The 16,204-nt window shown below is 34.0% G+C and overlaps 2 long non-coding RNA genes across 2 annotated transcripts; one reads left to right on the top strand and one right to left on the bottom strand.

The window, feature by feature from the left end:
* Window positions 1-209: 209 nt before the first annotated feature.
* On the bottom strand, window positions 210-1,183 carry LOC118751883. Its single transcript, XR_004994607.1, has 5 exons — window positions 1,110-1,183; window positions 930-1,059; window positions 734-854; window positions 420-633; window positions 210-362 (listed from the first exon to the last, which is right to left on the bottom strand). It is a non-coding gene; the product is annotated as an uncharacterized LOC118751883 (long non-coding RNA).
* A 6,237-nt stretch (window positions 1,184-7,420) lies between these two features.
* LOC118751877 lies at window positions 7,421-9,405 on the top strand. The gene is made up of 3 exons (XR_004994606.1): window positions 7,421-7,991; window positions 8,064-8,192; window positions 8,255-9,405. It is a non-coding gene; the product is annotated as an uncharacterized LOC118751877 (long non-coding RNA).
* The last annotated feature ends 6,799 nt before the right edge of the window (window positions 9,406-16,204 follow it).

Raw genomic sequence — 16,204 nt, 5'->3', positions numbered from 1 at the left:
TTATGCCACTTGTGAGCAACTATTTTCGTCAGCTTTTCTTTTCCTATATTGTTTCTGTTTCGATCTGTGGTGGCTCAGCTCGATTGATTTTCTCATTTGCTTTTCAAATTATGTAAATCCATGCAACATAAAAGCATCTGTAAAAAGAACGAAAGAAGTTTGGTTATAAACATATAAATTCAAGTGAGGTATATATCAAATGTACCATAAAGTATGTTAGATGCTAAGGAAAACTGCGACAAGGATTGTTTGCCGTTCCTTCCATCCCAATTGCACAACAATAAAAAGTCGTCAGTGTACATGTGTCGCAGTATATCTTCTACACTGTCCGAAACAACTTTTTTTCTCGAAACGAACAGCTTCTGAAAATAAACCAAAATTTATACAACAATGTAGAAACAAACAAATTTTAAACTAACCATTCCGGCGAGATACTGTTGGCACTTCAATTTTTCTTCAACTTCGAAAGCAGCTTCTAGTGTTGTCAGTGGTAAAGTGGAAGCAATTTCCGTTTGTTGATCGTCGACCTCTTCCTCGGTCATTCGACAAACTGAATGGTGAATTTTTTTTTATGAGGACTTTGCATTCGCGTACGGTTTTTTACTGGGCCATTTCTTCGCTTTTTTGTATGATCTGAAAATGAAAATATTGCAAAATTTACGCATAAAATAGATTGAATGAATTATATTTTTAGTAACGATATTACTGCGTAAAAAAATCTTTCTGTACTTACATTTTCTTTCAAATAATTTCAATCTTGGTTTCTAGGTTAGTAACTCGGGTATCCAAATTGATAATATTTGTGGTCAGGGCTTTTAGTTGATCCGATATATTTTGAAGTATGCATAAAACCTCTGGAAAAAAGTTGAAAATAAAATGCAGTAAATAAATATGTTAAGGTTTTAAAATATATTTAAAGGGTTGAATACCATTGTTTACAGTGGGCATATTGGATTCGGAATGTTTTGAAAAGCTGGTCTGCGAATCGTAAAAACCGGATGTATAAAAGCTGGTATCCGAACCGTAGGCACCGGATGTGTTAAATCTTTTTTTCTTCATCTTCATAAAAATCAAAAAGGAAAACAACAAATTATATAAAAGTCGTATACCTTTTAATGGCGTCGATGACTTTGCAGGACATTCCTCCAAGTGATTTTCGTCAAATAGGTCTATAGCATCCATCTAATAAAAAATAAAATAATTAGGCCGTATCAAACATTTCGCTTCTTAATATAAAATTATACGACGGCTCGAATCAAACCGAATGGTTTCGACTAGTGAACTGAACTAACTTGAAAATTCATGAAAAAGATTATGAGTAATGGAATAAGAAGAAATTTGCTCTCATGTGGAATACAAAAATATTTATAAGAAATGTCATCTTTTTCGGTTTTTACTACTTTCGTATCTAATTCACTAGCTAATAAAATGCCTAATGAAGATGAGGATTCCACCGGTAATTGAAAGTAACTTTCAATGCACAGAAAACTCTGCGCCATTACTGCAACATGTCCTGGTTCGTCATACATGTTTAATACTTTGATGGGGCCTAGCTTTCGGCTAAAACAATAACAGTCTTTTTCCTTTTTATGGTCTATATTAAAAGACCCAATTTTTGAAATTTTACTGCTTCCATCGTTTACACTGTTTCTTTCCTCTAGCCTTAAATACAATTGTTGCAGAATTTTATTAGGTTTATTTATAAGCTTTTTCAAATACTGCATGTGATTTTCAAACTTGTAAGCTGAAAATCTATCTAGAAGAGGGCCATAATGCTTCGCACAGTCAGTTAAATGCAGTAAACCATGCACATTGAAACTTACTAAGTGGTTTCCATATATATTCCCAAACATATCCACAAATTCCTCTAAAATTTGTTGGGCAACATTTGCTTCAGTTCTAAAGCACTTTTCACAAGATAGCATTCTCACACCCGCATGCAGTAAGAGAAAATGATAGTAAAGGTCACTATTAATACAATCTTTCAACACAAATATCCCTATATACAATAAGAATTGCCGAAATTCTGTCGCTTTCCAATTACTGATTTCGTCTAAATTCCTACAAATCCGGCCGAATTCAGTAGGAACAAACTTGGAAAGAAAACATATTTTTTCATTCATTTTAGTGACGTTGCCTTTTTTGATCAGTAATTGGAGCAGCTTTTTACAAACACCAAGGTCTATAAGATGCGTTGGGTCTAATGGAGATTGGGATACCATTTTGAAATTCCCAGACTCTAAAACGCTTTCGCTGGTTTTGAAAGGAGCAATATGATGTGAAGGATCAACTCTATTTTTAAATGAAAAATCGGTTCTCAAGTTACGTAATTTTTTAGAAAAGCAAACTCTCCTATTCTGGTATTTTCCTACTTGATGGCATTTTGGGCAACTGTTTTTTCCAGTGTGTGACTGTACACCTGTTACAAAGGCTCGAGCTGGTGAATCACAACAGAATGATCGAATTTAAAATTTTTTTCTAATACTAATCTGTAGACCATTTTCTTTTAAAAAAACTACTTCTTCGCAAAATTCTTTTAAAAAATCATTGCTATTCCAAGGTTTTCCCATTCCAGAAAAACATGCAATAGTAAAGGGTATTTCGTTTGGAAAATCAACTACTGCTCCTAAAATTGGCCATAATACCCTATTCGAGTTTTTATATAATTTAAGGCCATCTATTCCTATATCAAGCGCCACAACGTCTCTGTTTTCAAGGAAAGGAAACGAGTTTTTCTTGAAATGATTTTGTATCCCGCGATACAGAAATTCTCCACTTGGAATTTTTTGAATATGCACCTTTTTTCTGCTTGTACCCAAAAGATTTTTTGCCAATAAAGGTAAATCAGTGTATCCTATTTTCCGCAATGTTTGAAGTAAATCGGTGACTGTGTTGTGCGAGACCCTATTTCTCAAAACCCATGCTTTTATTTCCAGCACTTTTCTAGCATTTTTGGGTTCTACCGTATTTATATCTTCACTTTCACTACTATCACCAGACATAGATAAGGAATCGAGCGAGCAGGCTGAACTGGTCAATTCCTCAGCACTAAGATCACATGACGAATCGCGTAAGCAGGCTGAACTGCTCAATCCCTCAGCACTATGACCTCATTGCGTCTTCACAAACAAATCGTCAATTTTTGCATATTTTGCCGCACTTATATTAAAGGCCTTTTTTTTGCGGCTCATGTATCAGAAAATGTACTTCTTTTCATTTTTATAAATTTAGCTTACCCTTTGTTCAATGTGGTTTAAATATTTGTTTGAAATAAATGAATATAAACAATAGGTGTGTACTCGTATTGAGAGGACAAAATTCTCCAGCAGCAAAAGTTCTGAGAATTTAGCAGCATTCGCTCTCAAAGAGACGAAATATCAACAAAAGTACGAGAACGCAAAATTTGCAAAAACTTGCAACCTTCGAAACAGCTGATCACAGTTGCCACTGGTGATTAATTTGGCAATTTATTTTCTGCTTGGTGTATTTTCCTCCGATTAGGTATTTTATACATTTGAATAGTTTTGGATAAGAAAAACCTTTTTAAAATACGATTTAATTATATCGGAATGAATAAGTTATTTTTCTCATAATTATTTGTGATATCACATGGTGACGCATTAAAAACAATAGTATCTCCTCCAAACACCCATCATTGAACCAATAAAATGTAATATAGTAGGTTTAAAATTATAAAATTTTCATTTCAACAATCAACCCACCAAAACCGAAAACTTCAGCAAAACAACATTTCAGCATGCTGCATTTAAATCTATTTTGGTATATTTTAAGGTAAATTATGGTACAAACGAAAAATGTCATACGGCAACCATAGTCAGCACATACTAAAGTAAACAAACTGGAGATTAATAGCAAATTAACGAAAAATATACTCAATGAATGTTGTGCTTATTAAATTTACGCACTTTTTAGTTGTATACTAGCATTAAAAATAAAAATTGCAATAATAACTCAAAAAGGCCATATTTTCTTTTGTTTATTTACAAACATGTGTTTGTGATCAGCTGATTTTCTTACTTGCAAGTTTTAGCTGGGAAAAATTATTCCAGCAGAAATTTGCAGCTCTCTTTCACATTTTGCTCTCTCAATTTCCCCTACTTTGCAAGTTTTTTGGGTACGAGAACGCAAAACCAGTAAAAGTTTTCTAAAACTTTAGATAGTTGGGCGTACGAGTACACACCTAATTTAAAGCTTTACAGAACACGCGCTCAAAGAATTCAAAATTTTTCACAGCGAATAAGCGTTTTGAAGTTTGGCACCCAGGCGACTTTGCTTTTCTTTTAAAATTTTGTTTTGATTGCCAAACAAATCAATTAGTTTGACTGGTTGCTCATATGTGAAAAAATTAGCGTGACTACTTACTCATATGTGAAAGATAGCTAGCAGAAAAAAACAATAAATGGAAATCCGTTGAAAAATTATTACAGTTGTATTATTAACACCATAAAATTTGAGTTTGTGTTGGAGTTTCGGTCACGCTGGTTTTGCTGGGACGTTTGAATGAATTTGCTTTCGCTTTGTTACGCTCTCGCATGTATTTGCATGTGATGCTTACGCTCTTTAAGCAGGCGCTCACTCTCTGTCCATGCTTGTATATGAGCAAATTTGACATCGATATCACGATCCAGAATATAAAGGTCGCGCCATTCGCGGACCGCTAACCCTCTCTTCCTCGATTTGACAGCATCCACCTAATCGCTGACGTCATAAAATACTTTTGTTTACATTCCCTGTTGCCAACTTCATGCTTTTCGCACCAAATTTAGTGGGTATTCAAAACGCGAAAATTTTTGAGTTTGGTGCTTGGCGCGTTTTTGGTGCTTTTGTTTTTAGTTTGAAGACACCAAATTAGAAAATCTTAAAAAAAATGGAAGCAAAATTCATAGCAATCGTAAGTGTGGTAAGCAACTTTACAAAAATTTAAACAAAATCATGGCACAGTGACAATCATAAGCGACAACAAAATATGTGACGGTACCTTCAATCATGCCAGAAGAAATCAACCGTCGTGCAAGAAACATTGATTTTTATTAATTTGAATCGGCATCCTTACAATAAAATTATGTATGCATATAAAGTCTATAAAATACACCAATAAAAATTTGGTGCTTTTTCAAATTCAAAATTTGGCAATACTCCTCTTTTTCTTGTCGAGTTCGTCTTGCTCGCTCATTCTGGTATTTATTGACGTCACGGCCAGTTGCTCTCAGTTCGATTGGCGCAATCTTGTATTCTATCAAGAGTATTACCGCAGCCGTACTGCGATGAACATGATGTTGGTGGGATATAAATAATTTTTTCGCAACTTTTCATACCCCTCCTCCCGTAAACTGTTTTTCCCTTTCTCCAGCCCGCGCTCGCACTTTCGCTACTGCGTGGGCAAAAAAGTTCCCATGTCTGGTTTAAAGGAAGCTTTTCTTTTTCCAATCTGGCTTTTGAGGGTTAGGTTATTGTTGTTGTAACTTCTCTATAGTTTTCATACATTACCCTGCCAGCCACGGCTCACCACTTTCCCCTGAAAATCAAACGATTTACAAACACATTCACAACTTTTTGATCATCTCACCCACACACTTACAAATTTTTTGTTCGAACTGTCAAAAAAATGTCCCTTTGTTAGAGCTACATACCCGATAAGAATTCGTACTCTAATAAGAATTCTATGCGTTAGAGCGAGCAAGTTAGAAACATCGGAGTTTTGATGACAGTATACATACTGTGAAGAAATGTCACTTTGCGGAAATTTTGAAGGTAAGGATACGTATTTAACAATTTTATTTAATTATAATGTAATTTCTTCTTTTAGACTGCAAAACACCAGCGACTTTAGTCACATTCTTAAGGTATGTATTGAGACTTTTTATATGTTTATAAAATTGAATTGATATTTTTGTTTGTTTACAGTTTTGGGATTCACCATCAGCACCTTCAACGCTTGCATCTTCATCGCCAGGAGCACCATTAAAACCTTCTGCCCTCAGCTTCTTCATCGCCAGGAGCACCACCAGTACCTTCTATCCTCAGCTCCTTCATCGCCAGGAGCACCATGGGTACCTTCCGCCCTCAGCACCTTCAACGCCAGGAGCACCTTCAAAGTGTAGGTCCAACTTGTCAAATTTTGTAAGGTTGCAAGAAAACTTAATTTTTCTGAACCACCCTAAATGATTTGCAACTCTTAATATATATCAAAATAAAGGTTAACCGTTTACCTTTCTTTTGATTATAACACCGTTAAAATCGCTTTACGTTTTCATAAAAACTTTGCAACTTTTGTAAACAGCTATATATAAGCAGTGAAAAAGTGGTAAAATTTTGCAATGTTGTAACGAAATTGAATTTTTGTGCACCATTACAAATGATTTGCAACTGTTTATATATATTTAAAGAAAGGTAAATCGATTACCTTTCTTTTGATTATAATATTGTTAAAATCGGTTGACTATTTTATAGAAATTTTGCACCTTTTGAAAACATGTATATATAAGAAGTGAAAAAGTGGTAAAAGTTTGCAAAGTTGTAACGAAACTGAATTTTTGTGCACCATTACAAATGATTTGCATCTGTTAATATATATTAAAAGAAAGGTAAATCGATTACTTTTCTTTTGATTATAATACTGTTAAAATCGGTTAGCTATTTTATAGAAATTTTGCAACTTTTGAAAACATTATATGTAAGAAGTGAAAAAGTTGTCACAGTTTGCAAAGTTCTAACAAAACTAAATTTTTGTGAACCAGTACAAATGATTTTCAACTGTCAATATATATTAAAAGAAAGGTAAATCGATTACCTTTCTTTTGATTATAATACTGTTAAAATCGCTTAACTTTTTATTGAAATTTTGCAACTTTTTAAAACAGCTATATGCAAAGGAGTAGTAGTAATAATAAGCAATTCAGGAACTACATATGTGTGTAAAAATATCTTTATTATTAATATTAATTGTAATTTGTATTCATAATATTGATTACTAGCTATTTATATTAGGTTAACAATGTATTTTGAAAAATAAATTTTGCAAAATAAAAATCAAAAAATATTTTAAGATTTTTTTTTTTAAGTTTTTAAGGTTATTTTGAATTCGCTGTGAAGAGAATGCAACCCTGCGCCAGCTGAAGTGGGCAATGCTAGACGAGTGCAGCTATATGTTTTCCTTACGAAGTATCTGAATGAGTGCGACAGTGATACAAGGCTCACACGTACAGGGGGAAAGTGGTGACAATCTGCACACCGCCCATACAAATGTCACCAGTTTTGAAGTGACCGAAACCTGCGGTTTCACCAGATTTTTCACCACTTTTGGCTGGCAGGGTATATGATCATTTATCTTCACGATAAAAAAAATTTTCATCCCATTATTTCTTTTCCACCCGAAGATCTACGATTTTTAAATAAAAACTTGTGTTTTGCCTATAGTGCCGCACTCTAAACTTTATCGATAAAACGCCGCGAGCCGATTACGTGTTTACGAATTCGGCTAATCTCAATGCCCCAGAGCTCCTCGGGGCTATTTAGGATGTGAGCGCCAAAGTACTTCAACCTTAGCGTTGCAAACGCTGGGCACCTAAGAAGGTATTGTTGAGCACAGTATACCAGTAGAAAAGGTTTTTGTTTTTGTAGCTGTTTCGTGGTGAAAGTCCTTTATGGGGACCAAATTTCCCCACAAGAAATTGAGCGCATGGTTGCTTTTGCGTCCCAAAAGAATGAATATTAGAAAACAATTAAAAAAAAGTCTAAGGTAATACAATTATATGCAACTAAAAATAATCACAATAATTTGCACTTATGAGTTAATGTGATAATCATGTGTAAAAACTCTTTTCAACTATTATTTTTCACAAAATAATTTGGCGGATCAGTTTGCTCTGAGCGCTTGTGTTGTTTACCAAGAAAATGCAGCCCTGTTGGTTTTTATTTCTGTATCGCATCGCGGTGAGTTTCTATTTCTTGGTAATTCGGTTTGTGAAATGGTAAACAAATTATTGAAATTTATTTATTTGACGTGTATAAGATTTCATTAATGCAATTTTTTGTATTTTCAGACTATTAATTACAAGCACTGCATCATCAACGGTGATTGCAAGAACTACTGCAATCCCTGCGGTTTTTCCTCTTGGTAAATGCGTTCAGGTCGTGATCAAGGGTGGTCTCCCAAATCGGCCGGGAATAAGGTTAGTCATTTTAAATTTTATATCTTTGTTCGTCGACATTATATGACATGTCATCATTGCAGGCTATTGTTGTAGAACAAAACGCCGCAACCACTGCTGTGGTAAATATGTTCCAGCAGAACTGCCCACCGCCGTCGGTGTAATGATTTCGATAGCTGAACAAACGCCATCTCCTGGGCATTCCCACAGCTTGCCGACACTAGCTATTGTATCACGTGTGAATGCAACTGCGGCTTGATTTGGTTATTAACAGTGCAGTCGTACCATGTCATTGGCAAAAACACTAAGGGCTGCTGCCACATATAGGTTGTAAAGTTTTTGGTATCGATGAACATACTCGAAGAAGACGATGGCCGAAAACATATGATGAAACATCTTCTGGCATGCCTTTGACAATCGTTAAGTCAGACGAAGGCTTCACATACGATATTTCACACATGGCTGGAATTCGTTAGCGGACAGAGCACACATTTACAAAATATTTATCGTTCAGCAGAACGTGCATGCATATTCGATTCCGATTTTATGGGTCAACTACGGAGGACAACCGAACTTCAGTTGGTTGGCCAGTGGCTGAAATGGTATTACCGATGGCAACTAGCAACTGAAAGCTGGCAACTAAGTTGCTATATTGGCAAGTGCGTTTTTGTGGCTGCCGGGAATTTTTGATTGAGATACTTTATTTCTTTTTTCAACTTTTTTTTAAATTGTACCACCTTGAACTTTATGAAACTTAATTATTGCTATTCATGATAAAAAACATTTTCATTTCAGTGGCGCTGTCCATCGGCAACCCAACTGAGGTTCCGTCCCCATCCATAATCGATCCATAAGTCATAATCGCACGAACTAATCAAGGCTATCATAGAATCCATCGTAGTCTGATTTTTCGTGAAATCTACGAAAATGCTATTAAGTTCGAGTAGCTACGAACGCAGCGCTTGCTTTGAATACACGCAGCAGTTCAGATTCAGTGATCGCTTTTTCGTAGATTTTAAGAAAAATTGTACTACGATGGATTCCGTCACCAATATGTTTTCTCCTTTGACAAGATGTTTGAGAATCGCGGCAGCACAGCCCTATTCCTACTCTATGCTCTTACGCGCATATGCTCAATTTCTCGCACCTAGCTTAAGTGCTTGACAAAGGCAGAAGGCATATCTTCAACATTATAACTTAAAGTAAAAAAGTTTAAGGCATGCAATAAAAGAATCGACAGAACCAAAAAATGTTCTCAAAACTATTAAACATAAAAAATTACACGAATAAAACTCATAAATTAAAATAAAATATTGCAATTGTTTTTTATATGTACATACATATTTACAAAATGAATCTTAAAGCACCCACAGTAAGTCCTAAACATATACATGACTAATAAGAAAAATAATAAATAACAGTAATATGAAAAAGTATGTCGAGAAATCTCTAAATAGTAGCGAAACTGTATCTCAATAATAACAGATAATTTTAAGCAAAAAATACAACCGACTTCAATGCGCATTCAGGTCGTTCTGATTACGTAGATCCGACTGTCTTCCCTTTTTTTAAATCGGTAAAAAAAAATTATTACGTATTCTACAGAAAAAAATCAAGATACATATTTAAGGATTTTAAGTAAAAATAAATAAAGGAAAACTTGTTCGTGATATCTTGACCAAGGTGTATTCATGGTACAAAAATCTGAAGGTAAAACCTTTGAAAGGCAGCCTGAACATTTTTAAAGTTTGCTAACATTACAAAAATGTTTTCAAATTTCCAATCTCACAAAACATTCTCATTATCAGTCTCAAATAAATGAAAATTTCAATATTTTCATCTATTTGTTTTTTGTTTTACCTTTAATTGGCATTTGAGTTGCTCTCAAAATTTCAATTTTATAAAATAGACAAACTACAAAAAGTAAATGATGGCCGACGAATTGTGCGGTTTTACCTTTAAATATTTGTATCATGGGTGTATTAAACAAGGGGACGTACTCATAAAACCCAAGCAAATGCTTTTTCTTAAAATTTCAGACCTTTCACTAAATTTTTTCAAATAAATTTAAGTGAAAGGTATGAAAATCTAAGAAAAAGTAATTGCTTAGTTTTTATGCATACGGCCCAAGGTGTTATTGACAACTCAGAGCGGCTCTCTTTTAAGATACTATTATGTAAAAAAATATAAACAAACGATTCAAAATTCGTTCAAATTTTTTTCAATTTGACTTTATAGGATGGTTCTTCTGAGAGCAATGTCAAATTCAATCACACTTTGTTAAATACATTTTGATCTCTACCAAATAATGTACTTCCTCTGTAAATATTTTATGAAGTGTTCCAAAATTCGCTCCGAGCGCGCTCACTGTTGATCATTTGATTTAAATAGTTTGTCAAATAATTAATACTATAGTTTGATCGGAGTTAATATATTCTTCAGTAAATAATTATATTATATTAAAACATAAGCTTATGAGAAACTATTTAGTCTTAACATGCATATTTTATATCGTGTTCCAAAATTCGCTCCGAGTGCGTTCACTGTTGATCTTTTGATTCAAATATTGTTCGTAAAGCATTCAGTAGTGAAGTTTGATCGGAGTTTATATATTAATAAGTAATTAATCATATTAAATTGAAATATAAACGTATAATACGGTAGAAACTTAGAAATTATTTAGTGTTAATATGCATAATTCACTATTGATCATTTGATTTAAATAATTGTTTCTCAAGCATTCAGTGTTATAGTTTGATCGAAAATTATATATTCTTAAGTAATTGATCACATTTTATTAAAATATAAATGTTTAATAGGGTAGAAATTGTGAAATTATTTAGCTTTAGCATGTATAGTCGGCCAGATACAATTGCAGAAAACTGCAACTACTCGTGAAAACTTACAATAAAAGCAATGTAGATGAAAGTACTAAATATTATTATTAAAATTAGATCCATATATAAAACATTTTACATCATTTATTTGAAGTAAGTCGGAATATATTTTTACACATAAGATAGTTTCCATTTAACTCATAAAGTACATATTTCACTACAAATATTTTTAAGATCACTTCGAATTGCAAAAATAGCGCTAATTAGTTGTATTGAAGTATAAAACATTTTATTACGTCCATGTTTACTTATAAAGCGCATAACAATATTTCTCTCGCCATTTATCCGATGTTAAAAGTTTTCACCACATTATTTTGCTGCACAGCACCCTGAATGTGGCAAAACAGTTGCTGGCAACCCTCAAGTCCTTTATGGGGACCAAATTAACAGCCACAACAACAAAAACCTTTTCTACTGATATACTGTGTTGTTGAGGTGATTCCACCTCGCCATCTTCCAGGCAACTGCGATATACGGGGTCCGGAAGTATGTTCAGCCTTACTGCGTTAAAACTCCCACAAGAAGTGAGAGCTGTGGCTTTGTGAGTGTGAAGAGTGCCTTCGGCCAGAAGGACCTTGCGATCACGCATGTCGTGGTTTTCGCCCAGCGCTCGCTGAGCTGACATGAGGCCCATCTATCCAAGCGTGTACCACAAGCGATCAATGGCCCCCAGCCGCTCTTTATTCGGCTATATTGTTTCACGAGGACCTTCGCTGGCCAATTCGTCTGCCACACAGTTCCCAAATAAGCCTGATATAGAAGTATTCCGACGCGACCGAAAGAGAGAGCAGACATTCCTTAACCAAGTTAGAGCGCCCCTCCAACAAACAAAAGGCTCTTATAGCCACTTCCCTCCCCTGACTGTTATAACACTCCGGAGTAGTGAATCCACGCCTCCTTGAAAGCAGCCACTTCCGACTGGAATGCACTGCAGAAGTCTGGGAACCTGAACTTAGTGCTGATGGTTTGCTCTCGACAGAAGATCCCACCACCAACCCTGCCGTCCAGTTTTGATCTATCCGTGAAGAAGTTCACCGCGGCGGGGGATTTTATATTTTCTAGTGAATAAAACCAGTTCTGTCTTATTGGGATTGATTGCGAGGCCTCTTTTGGCAGCCCATTTAGAAACTATGTTAAGGTACGGTTGGGTCAGTTAACACATCGAGTTCAGGTAACTTTTAACTATGAGTGTAACATCGTCTGCATAGGCAATTACCCGACAGCCATGTTTCTGCAACTCAAGGTGGAACAAAAGATTGGAGGTACATACATATGTACATACCTACAAATGTACCCTCAAAATTATCTAATCTTCATTTTATTGATAAACATGCCCAAAACTGACAAATTTGGCCAAAAAAATTTCAGCGTATTTCATATATTTTGATATATTTTAGAGAAAAATATGGTACAAAATACATAGTGGAGATTAATAGTAAATTTACTAAAGATAAACTGAACAAATCGTGCGATTAATAACTTTACTCGCTATTACATTTTATGCACAGCAAATATTTAACAAAGCCCATATTTGTTTATCTATTCACGGAAATAAATTTGTGAGGAGGTATTTCCCAAAAGATAGTTGAAGGTTCCCCTCAAAATGAAATGCTATTTTGCTCTCTTAATTTTCTTTACTTTATAAGTTTTTTATGTACGAGAACGCAAGTACTGTGATAGTTTTCAACAATTTGAGTGAGCCAATGAAAATGCGATAAGTAGTACATACGTATGTATGTATGTAAATATAAATCGACTTAGTCCATCGCTGTCCAAACAATACATATCTTCGTTTAAAGTACAAAACCGCGTATCAACAAAATGCAAAACCGCTTATCAAGATAATGCAAGACGTCGTATGTGAGGTTGCATAAATTATTTTCTACAGCGTAAAAACACTCATATTTCAAAATGGTTCTCTTTTTTATAAAGCAATCGCATTTCTGGCTAGTATATTTCAGAACGAATGGATAAAGAGTAAGCCAAGAGCTTGTGCGAGTAAATACAATTTTTGGCAGCAAATTAAACGACAATATGTATTTATGTATGTACATACGTGTGGACCGCTCTTAAATTAGCCTTGGTTCTTTACAGATGATTATCACAAATTACCACTAGTTGCTGCTGGAAAGCATTTCTTAGCCCAAAAATCTAGGAGAAACTAGCAGCTTTCTCTCGTTCTTATGCTCTCCTTTTTTTGCTTCTCCTGCTAATAGCTGTCAAAATGAATAAACAGCTGTTGAAACGTATAAAAGCGAGGTTAAGTAAAGTTGCTTTTATTTGTTTCTTTCTCCATTTTTTTTGTTATTTTTTAAAATAGAACTTAGCGAATCATTAAATATTGATGAAATATTACAATATGTATATATATATATATATAATGAATAGTTTTAAGATACAAAAGGCGATTAAAAAAATTGCTCCAAATATTTTGAATTGTCAAATACACCGATCAGCTATTTACTTACTAGTTTCTGCTAGCTAGCTAGCTAGCTCCATGAGCGTAATTCTCTCAATCTACCCGTTCTCCTTCTTTCTGGTAATTATTTTTTAGAAAGGTAAAGACACAAAGCTAATATTTTATTAGGTTTTTGGTAGGCAGGGTTAGGCTGTAACTGCCATCAGGCAATGAAAACTCGCTCGTGGTTAAGCGGCAGCCAGTAAAATAATAGCCGTCATCGATTCGCTACGTCTCGCTCGCTATGTTTGAACTCCGGTCGCTTAAAGAAGAATTTTGCACCTGAAAGCAACAACAAAGTTAGCAAGCACGGATAGACGATAGCGAGTTTGGTTGTACCTCATTGAGTTCGTTCGTTTCGCCACTCGCTAACTGATGGCGAATCGATGACGGCTAATATAACACTCGTCTATTCTAGTATTTGGTCAAGTCTTTATAAATAGCTTCTAGCGGAATCAAGCTGAACCAAGCAGGGCGAATAGATTTGTATTTTCAGCTTAGTTATGACCTGGTTCCGACATGCATACTTTTGGTAATGCTTATTAAGTAAAGTGACAGTTTGACTGGTTTTGGCTATTTTTTTTGTTTATTTAATGTTTATATTTTTTTATAAATATTGAGGACTTTACCTAATCAGCGCCATAATCAAAATTTCATAATTTTTGTACGAAGTTTGAAATGTGGATTCATATTGCGCTGGTTAGGTAAAGTGCTAGACTTTTACAAAAAAAAATTTACACTGAGAAAAAAACGCGTTGTAAAAATTAAATTTTTTTATTTGATTACCGTTTAAAAATGTTCGTATTTAAATCAAGTGAAAAGTAATAAAAAATGGATTTTTCCATTATACATACACTACGTATAATGGAAATATTCATTTCAAATACGCCTGTATTAAAATGAAGCATCTTTCACTGCACGGATGGCGTTTTGAACGTCTCGGATGCTTTTTCATATGTAATTAAGAAAGTATATGGGGAAATCTAAAAAAAATAGGTACACCCTCCAAAAAAAAATGTAATTTTTAAATTTGTGAGCACACCTATATTTTATATATCATTTTGTTAGTTTTATCTTAATAAATCGATTAATATACGTGTAACTCATTTTCATTAAGTGCTTCAAAAGTTAGACGAGGAATAAACATGAAATAGAAAACAAAAGAATAAGCTAGGTTCAAATTACATTGTTCAAGTTGTAAATTTTAAGCAAAGATTTTGAAAGCTGAACTCACCTAATTGGGACGTTCTAAATTCAATAGCATCCCCCGTTTTACCAGATTGGCTCCAGTTTTCGAGATAACGGTATTTGAAAATTTCATTGAATTTTAACTATTTTATAAATAACTCCCTCAGTTTTGAAGTTATTTTGCTAAAATTTTGCACATAACGGTTTTTTAATATTACCTTAATTATTCCTTAAAATTATCGAAATGGGTGCACAATACAACTGATTACTCAGATATGTGTTTTTGCGCTATAACTCTAACTTCATATCTGAATAATAAATTGTATGCGTGCTATATGTTAAAGTGAACCTATAATAAATTTTTACCTGCTTAATTGGAGGAGTTATAACGCAAAACAACGTCTCTGGACAATCAGTTGTATGGGAGCTAGCTTTTAGAATGAACCGATTTCGATGATTTTATGAGATATGAAGGAAATATTAAAATACAAGCATGTGCAAAATTTTAGCAAAATATCTTCAAAACTGAGGGAGTTTTTTTTTATAAAATAGTTCAAATTTAAGCAAAGTTTCAAGCACCGCTATCTCCAAAAGTGGAAATAATCGGGCAAAAATGGGACGCCATTGAATTTAAAAGGCTCCAATTAAGTGAGAGCAACTATCAGAACTGTTGTCGAAAAAAATGTATTTGATACCACGGTCGAAATATTCTGACTACAAGACGGAGCATAATTAAAAGTACTAAATCTGGGTTTTTACGCACTTCTAGAGAACATTTTTTGAAGCATTTTACAGGTATATGCAACGTTGTAAGAACTAGCAGTTATAAAAATATTTAGATCGTTTCGACTTATTTTCCAAATGTGCCTTCAATTAACATATTTTTGGAATAAAAATTACGCTCAAGATCGCAGAATATTTTATCTTTCAAAGTTGGTTTATTCTGAAAGCACACCCCTTGCTATGGTATCAAATTTTCGTAATTGTTTGTAGAATATAATACATACTTAAAAAGTTCTTAAAATTAAATGCTTCAAAAACTATACGCGGTAAACTGAAAATTTTGAAAATGGTGAAATGTGGAGTTACAGACTTTGACTTACTTGCCATTTCGTTATTTTGAAATGCACACTTTTCTTACCTACTACATATGAAGTATACACATAAGTGCTATTTGCCCATTGAATTTCAAGTCAGAATATACATAAAAAATTCACTTGGTTTCATTATTTTTTTAAATTTAAACACCTATAATTCAAAAGTTATGCAGCAACTTGATCCAAATTTTCTTTGAGGCTTCAAGTATACGTCAATGAATTATATTCAAAAGCAACCAGCTTTATATAGTTTCCAACATTGAAAATAAAGCTAAATAACACCAAGGTTACCTGTTTTTTAGATTTGCCAATATGTATACAAAGCATGCACAGGGGTGACAACACCTACACACATACATACATGGTATGACATAATGCACTAATCGCGCGCTG

Source organism: Rhagoletis pomonella, unplaced genomic scaffold (genome assembly GCF_013731165.1).
Source record: "Rhagoletis pomonella isolate Grant_MI unplaced genomic scaffold, Rhpom_1.0 Rhpom_scaffold_00001, whole genome shotgun sequence".
In the NCBI taxonomy this organism is placed as follows: domain Eukaryota; kingdom Metazoa; phylum Arthropoda; class Insecta; order Diptera; family Tephritidae; genus Rhagoletis; species Rhagoletis pomonella.
This window is presented reverse-complemented; position numbering and strand designations above follow the sequence as displayed.